The following is a 10000-nucleotide window of genomic DNA, read 5'->3' as shown; positions in this document are numbered from 1 at the left end:
CATTATAAAATAATACTTACAGGTAGCCTAACTTAGTCAGATGACTGAATGCATTCTGGGAAATTGTTTCTTCAAATTTTAATTGACAAGCAACTCTGTGAATTACAAATATGAACATAACATACGATTAAATGTTGCTATTGGGTATATATTAGCAATAAGCAGAACATCTACTTTAAAAGTGTCATTTTTAAAGTGTTTCGCGTAAGCTTAATACATTTAATCATCAAACATAACAAATAACACATCTTTCTGTTATTTCACATTGATGTAAACTGCACCAATATGCAAATTAATAAGAAGCACCATTTAACTGCTGATATGCATTCATTTAATCTAGTTCAGTCTTGGTTTTAAGCCATATATAATTATGTTAGATAGTAATAACTATATTGTCATTGGCTTTATATCGTCATAGATATAGAATTTATAGAATAATTCCCTTCCTTGAATTTCCTAAACCTTAACATGAAAGAGACATACATGCTTCTCAATTCAGAGTGTAGATTATCCAATACAGCAGTTGAAGTATTTAGACAAACCATTTCAAGATCAATGCATGAACAACCATCGGGACATGTAAAGTCTGTAGAAATAAAGATATTAGTCAACAATCAGTTAAATTTAAGTAATGATCAAGGCATGTACAGATAAGTGTAGACAGACAGACAGACAGACAGACAGACAGACAGACAGACAGACAGACAGGAATATATACATTCAGAGACACTCCATGAAGATATATATGATCATACGCCCATCGGGAGATATGTATAAATATAATCCATATAAATAAATAAATAAATAAATAAATAAATAAATAACAAGATAATGTAGTAGACAATCACCATCTCAAGTTTCTTTAACGGAATCTGGAATATCTACATGCCCACATAATATAACATACTTGCTTCATGCGGTACAACATATTTAACACGATCTCATAGTATTGGAAAGACTGTAATGTAAGTAAAGTAATGTCCTAAATACCAACACATGGCCTTAATATGAATTGTTTTTACATCACATCTTCTAAATATATATAATATATAATGATTAAGAATAAAACGTTAGAGAAAATCAACCCACCACAATAACGTTCATCATCTCTATGTACACAGTGTGGAGTACCATCACATATATAGTCTGGACTTACACAAACCGTACTACTTCTACATTTGTATGATCCATTTGGACACTGGAATTCAGCTGGTAATAACAATTATGTGATATTAAATACGTTAGTAAGATAATTTAATGAATATAAGTGTAATTCTACCAATTACTTTAGAATTTATAACACGTGAGGTGATCTTTACTGATTGAAAATGACATCGCTCACATAAGTAATGAATAGGCATTTCTGAGTGAAATTTGTGTTAGTTATTATCATATAGTCCACCCGGTACCCGCATCTCGACAATGAGTATGGACATGACAGTTTAAAGATACATATTTGATACATATACCACAATTGTCCAGGTCTTCATCATAGCCATTATAACAGTCTTGTATTCCATTACACAATCTATGGAGTGGGATGCAGTAACTATCAGGACATTTGTAGGTGTAAGCTGGACATACAAAGTCATCTGTATGAAGAAAAGAGACAAGATCTATGTATTAATTTGAAAGGGTTGTAGTATTGTATTTGTTGTTATTACCTTAATATAATAATAAATAATAATAATAATAAATATAATATATCCAAGATTTGTTTACAACACAAGAATTCAAATATATCTAATAATTGTAAAATGTTTCTAAATTTATGTTATTAATTTTGATTGATCAAAATAATCAAATGGGGATATTTTGGGTTATTTTTTTTAACTGTAATAGCATTTTGACAGAATCGACGTTTCCTAAATGAAAGAATTAAAATTAAGCTATCAGGACATTTGTAGGTGTCAGCTGGACATACAAAGTCATCTGATTACAAACAAATAAATTAACAAGACCTGAGTATCACACACCAGATGGAAAGGGTTGGAGTAATATGCTTAGTGTATACTACCCTAATGTGACACTCCCATGATTTGATGAAAATACAACGAATTAAAATTTATCTAAATTTTTCATATATTTCTAAAGTCGTGAGTTAGTAATTTTGATTAATCATAGTAGTCAACTTGGGATATTCTTGATTATGTTTTCACTTTAATAGAAATATGAAACAATCAATATTATAACATTTAAGAATTAAAATCTTGCTTTATATACTTACTGCAATTGTTCAAATTGGAGGCATCCCTACATCCTGGTGTATATCCATATTGATCAAAATCGTAAAGACACCACTTTTTCTCATCAATACAGATACCATCATGACATCGTTTTTCTGTCTCATCACATGTGAGTTTTTGCTCTGATAGAACACATCAAATAGTATGTTGTCAAACATGTAATATACGATATAGGCACCTTCTGAACACTCTAGATATTTCATTGTTAATTCAAATTCAAGGGTACACGTTAAAATCCATGCAATGTTACAAATCTAATATCTTCCATTCAAGGGTAACATTATGTATTGTGTGACACAAGCCATGTTTAATATCAATAATGTAATGTAGGTATTAAAATAATGTGACGTTTATCCATTGCACAAGATATTTATTATGTGTAGTTCATTAAGAAGGAACTCAAACGAAATCAGATATTGTTCTACTTGTTAGTTTTCTGTAATGTTATTTGTTGATTTTAAAACATCGAGCTATAACAAATGTTACACTGCTAAAACAATGTAGTCGGGTTTAAAATACCAACAAAAGACATCTTTGGTGAGAATCAGTAACGTGTTAGCGTTTAGATATTTAAAATATTTTTACACAGGATACAAACAACAGAATTGTTCGTTGCTAATCTTGAAGGCAAACTTGATAAGTACTTGGAAAACTTGGGTAACGTTCTTCAATTTCTATATACAGCGACAGTATAAAGGAAATAAAATTGTGAGGTGCATCATTTTCCAGTCAGATGTATTCAGGTACGTATGTCATTAGTTTTGCTTTGTGACTGCTATACAACTTTCTTAAAAACATTAAAATAAAAGATTCAGCAACGTACCACAGCCGAATTCATCCTCGGATACACCCTCATCACAATAAACACAGTCAGTAATTCCATCACAACGAAGAGAAGGTGGTAAACATGTACCATCAAGACATGTTATAGCATTACAAATTTCTGTTACAGAATTATTCGTAAAATATAAATTTATGAATGCAAAATATTTTTTTTAACGAATTCAGAATAGCCTTCCGGTGCATTACAAGGGATCGTAAATATCATATACAAATGTTAAAAAAGCTGTCTTTAAATATATATAATTACATTCGAAGTTTTCACTCATGATTTGTTATTTTAGATAACTTTCAAATTTATGACAAAGGTGAGAATATATATATATATATATATATATATATATATATATATATATATATATATATATATATATATTACTTCTCATACATACATATATATGAAAGAAAGATGTTATTACATTATGGATTTACTCTATAATGTAATAACATACTCGTCTTCTTTCAATTATATATTATATATATATATATATATATATATATATATATATATATATATATATATATATATATATATATATATATATATATATATATATATGCGTGTGTGTGTATGTGTGTGCGAAATGTATTACCTTTGTCTTTGCAGTCAATTTCATCAGATCCATCTACACAATCCAACTTTAAATCGCATTGTTTGTTAAGGCTTATAATCTGACCATTTAAACATTGAACTTCACTTGTTGTATTGTAAGTGGTAAAATCTGGCATGAGGTAGAAGTACCTAATCAGCATAATGAGGTTAACCAGAATGTCAACTTGATTGACATGGACCCAAGGGTGCTCTCCTATTCTTATTAACATGGTTGAGCACCCCAAAATTGCACTATTTCAAACTTCAACTTTTGTATTACAAGTATCTTTCAGATACATATATATTCGATAAAAAAGTACTATAGCCATGAATACACGATATGAATTGTTAAAGTACCAAAAGTCCTTTAAATTGAGATCACAGCTAACTGGTTATTCTGAGAAAATTAGACGCAGAGCTTTTATTTATAGATTCTTATATATATTATATATAATACTTAATATATATTCACTTACTTTTAACAACAGTAAATAATCTGTGCAGGTCTGTTATTACATCTCAAGCAAGTATTTCGTTGTGAATACAATACATGTATTCGTTTTTTTTTAAATAAAAGAGAAGCTGGTCGAAACTGTTAACATAAACCTACCACAATGTTTCTCATCGGAGCCGTCTTGACAATCTTCATAAAAATCACAATATTTTGTAAACGCCACATGCATACCATCCTCACATTGGAATTGAGGATGTGATATATTATCTGAATGAAAACAATAAAGTTTTAATAATCTTGAATTGTGTCTATAGATAGGTGGTTTAAACTAATACCATTTTACTATCATACAACTGTAATGTGAAGTCTGATTTCAAACAAAATACACTTTCGAAAATGGAGCACTGATGACAATATTTTTCAAACGGATAGGATCAAATTAAGTACGACTACTTGCTTTGTTACTGTAATATTCTTAGAGATTATTAAGATATTAAATATTTATAATTCAAATTTCTGGAGTATGTTATTGGTATTGATAGAAAAAAGTTATTGCATATAATTTTCCTTTAACAATATTGTTTAAATTTTAATTTTTTTACAAAACTTATTAAGTTTCTTATTTGTTTTGATACAAAAATAGTATAAAACAAAATGTTCTTACCACATACTTGACCATAACAGGTGACAGAATTATCACACAAGTCACTTGGATGAATACATTCTCCACTTGTACATTGATACATATTTAAAGGACAGGAACCGTTTCCTATCACTTAAAAAGATAATGAATATCAGGATGAATAATATTTAAGATAATAAGTTGATAACATTTTATTTTTAGTTAACTGAGGAATATAATCCAAGAGGTTCATAACTATCTATCAATGACGGAGATTAAAAAGACAACTAAGTACCAAAACGTAAGAACCATGTTAAAGGGTAGTCAATTATTGGTTTCAATAATATAGTAAAAACATATACTTTGTCTTTAAAAATATACAGATTCAGTACTACGATATACTCACCGCTAAGGAAGGTTTTCTCCGTCCGATTTGTGGTGATAAAAATTGATGCTGAAAATATCAAACCCATGCTTTGGTTGGTGATATTGAACTTTGGAAGTATACTTTTACATGCAAACATGTTGAAGCACACAACCAAGTGAGTCCTTGTTCATTTGTTAGTATATTTAATTTACGCCAAGATACGAATCAGATCAAAAGGACTTTTTGATGGATAATATTTTGTCTTTGTTTCAGAAAACATGTATACTCGTCGAAATTAGTAGTTGTTCATCTTGTCAAATTCACTTACCATTATTGTTCTGAACGATTGATCCTTGCTTGCATATGAAAAGATGTGATAGACCTTCGTCATCACAGAGTACATCATACCAGTGATTATGTGAATGAAAGTTAGTTAAGTACAGAGCCACACAATCTTGATAAATACTTCCATCTGGTTGCTTGCTAATTGAAGTGACAATGCAAAAGATATTTCTTTTATTATTATAATGTTATACATACATACATACATACATACATATATACTTACATACATACATACATACATACATACATACATACATACATACATACATACATACATACCAGCATACACCTTCAAAATTAACAAATGTACGATACATATTCAAGTATTCGTATATTTACAAGGGACATTATATTTTAGTTTTCATACAGTATATTGTTACACTTACCCAGTTGCACTCCAATCTGAATACATAAATTTGACTCCATCTGACCACATATACTGGCCTTCTCTTTGTACGTCAGTTAAACCTATCAAAACAATGTACTAATGTTTAATTCTAAATATGTAATAGTTTTTAAATTAAGGACTGGAAAGATTGGTATATTTAATCTGTTTAAAACATAAATACCTATATATATCCAAGACCTAGGATAGTCCAAGACAAGCGTATGGATGAACATGGCCTCTTCCTCTGAGGTAATGCTCGTGAGTGATGAGTTATTTTCTCGGCAGATATTGACACTGTCTGCCCACGTCATACTAGAAGGGGTGTCAAAGATTTTATAGCAGTGATCTTGAAATGACACCCAGCCTGCTGCACAGTAATGCTCTGAAAAATAAAGCATTTACTAGCATGTAATTGCCTGTTGTACTTTCTATCGATGTTTTTAAAGAAGCTATATTTGCATATTACATTTTAGTATATTGTCTATCTATCTATCTATCTATCTATCTGTCTGTCTGTCTATCTATCTATCTACATGTCTGTCTGTCTGTCTATCTATCTATCTATCTACCTGTCTGTCTGTCCGTCCGTTTGAGTGTCGGTCTGTCTATTTACATTATGTCATGGATGTATTACGTGTATATTATCCACATTATTGCGTACGTTCTGGTATTTTGAAAGAAATCCCATGCTGTTATCATTAGCATGATCAGATTGGCCCTTTAATGTGTTGTAGTTGGGCAGACAGACAGTCCGTCTATCCGTCCGTCTTTCCATCCATCCATCTGTCCTTCCATCAGTCAGTCAGTCTGTCTCTCTGCCGTCTGTATGTATGTCTGCTCACCTGCCTCTGTCTGTCTGTCTGTCTCTATGTCTGTCTGTCTGCCTGCCTGTCTGTCTGTCTGTCTGTCTGTCTGTCTGTACCACACATTATGTCATGGATGTCTTACCTGCATATTTCGAAATATTATCCATATTATAGTGTATGTACTCGTATCTTGCAAGAAATCCCATGCTGTGATCGTTGACATGATCAGATGTAAAAAGAACGAACATTTCATTGAAATCTGATAATATTGTCTCTGGTGGAGGATTTCTGTTGCAGTATCGTCGTCTGAAGCGATCATTGATAGTATGCCCACTGTACACTTCTATATTATCTAATAGACAATCTCGATTTGATCTGCCAACATCAAACTCTTGAATGGACAACCTGATGTACGAATTATCATCAGCACGTAAAAGCCAAGAACATCGCATCATTTGTGGATATGGTATAGGGTAGTCTCTTGTTGAAATGATACCAGATGTATAATTTGTACATATCAAATTACTCAAGCAGACTCTGGTAATATCCTGGCAGTTCAACACCTCTGGAAGTATGAATATATAGTCAAATACATTATATCTATGAACAAATATATTGCTAACATTCCCAATGGAAGGGTTATGATTGTTAGTCCGTGTGAGTGTGTCTATCCGGCTGAAATATCTCAAACAGGTTGATAAATATATAGACAATAACAAAAAAGATATGTCCTATACAACTCATTGATGTAACTTTAAATTTCGTATTTTTTGTAACGTGATGATTAACCATTTATGACATCAGCATTTACTATAGACAAAGCGAAGATCACAAATGAAGCTTCAACTCCTACTAGATAATCGTTGCTAAGGAGAATACAATGTGCCAACTACTTTTACAGAGAATAAACGCTAATTCATGACCCAAGCAGCTCCCTATTCAAATGAATCGCTAAGGTGTAACCTATGTCCAACAGAAAAGCTACACGTTATAGATGTCGAAATATCGAATCTATCAAATAAACGTTTGGAAGCAAGCTCAACGTGTCGACATTAAAATAGATACAGCTTGACCAACTTCCACTACATGACAACCATATCACATGAAATGGAATTTGAACTATACTTTCAATCGTCTGATGATTGCAACAACATTAATGATGTGTATAACGACTCATTAGTATTTTACTTGATATTGTTTTATTTATACCACCTTACATACCCCCCACCACACACACACACACACACACACACACACACACACACACATATATATATATATATAGTTTTGGTAGTACTGGAACTCTTTCTTGGTTGTAACTCGGAGTTTCACGCATTGCGCGATCATCAGACAACACCAGTTGTCTGATGATCTCGCAATGCGTGAAACTCAAGAAAGAGTTCAAGAAAGAGTTCCAGTACTACCAAAACTATTGCACTCTGCCACTGCGGTATAGAGCACTGTCTTAGCAGATTGATACTCACCGAGTTATATATATATATATATATATATATATATATATATATATATATATATATATATATATATATATATATATATATATATATATATATATACACTCCAGCAGACATCTATACATACATACATACATTACATACATTACATACATACATTCATACATACATACATACATACATACATACATACATACATACATACACGCATACACACACACATACATACATACATACATACATACATACATACATACATACATACATACATACATACATACATACAACAGACTTGTTACCTTCTGTTAGTCGAATATGGTACTCCGTTACTGTTGACTCGAATATTTCTACCAATTCGTCAGTCACCCAATGTGCTAGGTATCCTATCGTACAAAGACCATTCTGAACATTGTATGTGGCGTATTGGCATACATTACGTATCCAATCCAAACAGTAGTGTAGACATTCTTCTACTGTAGATACATGTGGAAACCAATCATCATAACGGAAAGTTGAACGGTATGCACGATGTGTCATATAGAAATGTGAATGTGGGTTTTCTAATTTTTTAAAGAAAATAAAGCCAAATAGGAATATAGTAAGATATACATGAAATACATAATGATAAATGGGCGAGGGATACTTGTATGATCATTGATACATCTAAAACAGGGCAATATAGTCAATGTATTTACTCAAGCAAATATAAAACTATAACAACGGATAAATGGGATTCCAAAAATGGATTACTGTACCCTCACATGCTGATATATAGAAATTCACAGCAAGGTATTCACAGTATATAACATATTATGTACACAATTAAAATTACAAATGAAACTATACAATTGATCAGAAATACTGCTCCGGTAGATGTTCATTAAGGCTCATATATCATCCATCTCTATTGTATTATCATTTTAAGGTTATCTGGTCATGGTTGCTAGGGCTAATTGTGCCAAGATGTTTTGAACAAAATCTACAGAATAACCCTTCTAGAAACCGCTCACCATGTTACAGTCTCATTATTAACCAAGTACTGTTTGAGATATACGTTTTTTACCAAGAAATTCATATTCTTACACCTATTTTGCATATCACTTTTATTATATTCTTAATATATGTCCATCTATACACCCTTAGATGCATCCCCGTAAAATGTCAGCCAATCTGCCTAGTAGTTTTGGAATTAAAGAGTTTTTACCAAAAAGACACAGTTTTTGCCCTAATTTGTATATCACTGACTGATGGGCGCATCATTCTGTGAACAATTTCCTAATTAGACACATGAGGTAATACACCCACCAAATTGTAATGGTAATTTGTACGATTTTATTACAAAATTTAAACTAGTCAAGTAGTTGATTATATTTGCCAAAATGCAAGTCAATCAGTGCAGTGCTATCGGAGAAGTTGTCATTTTTAATTATTCGTAATATGGCTGCCATAGTGGGCAACCGATTGCAACACCTTTCGCAAACTTGAAAGACATCACTTAGATGATGCTCTACACAAATGATCACATCAATTAGACTGCTCTTTCTGGAGAGGAAATTTTTAAAGGAAAAATGTCATTTTGTCGAAAATCCAATATGGCGTCCTAAGGTCACATGACCGCACGCGAATTTATTGACAAAACTAAAACGGCAGGGGACATGAATACAAACTTGAGACAACTGGACCCCTAGGTTTTGAGAAGAAATCATTTTAAGATTTTAACTAAGTGGTGGCCTGGTCACGTGACCAGCCCGAAATTCCTGGGTCAGGTGCACGAGTACTAGGATTTATGTAGTAACTGCTTGAAACAGGTTAAGTTGGTCGAACCCTTTTGTAATATATTTTACCTTGTGATCCTTTATTGAAAC

Source organism: Glandiceps talaboti, chromosome 19 (assembly GCF_964340395.1).
Source record: "Glandiceps talaboti chromosome 19, keGlaTala1.1, whole genome shotgun sequence".
Taxonomy (NCBI): domain Eukaryota; kingdom Metazoa; phylum Hemichordata; class Enteropneusta; family Spengelidae; genus Glandiceps; species Glandiceps talaboti.
Note: the sequence above shows the minus strand (reverse complement) of the source record.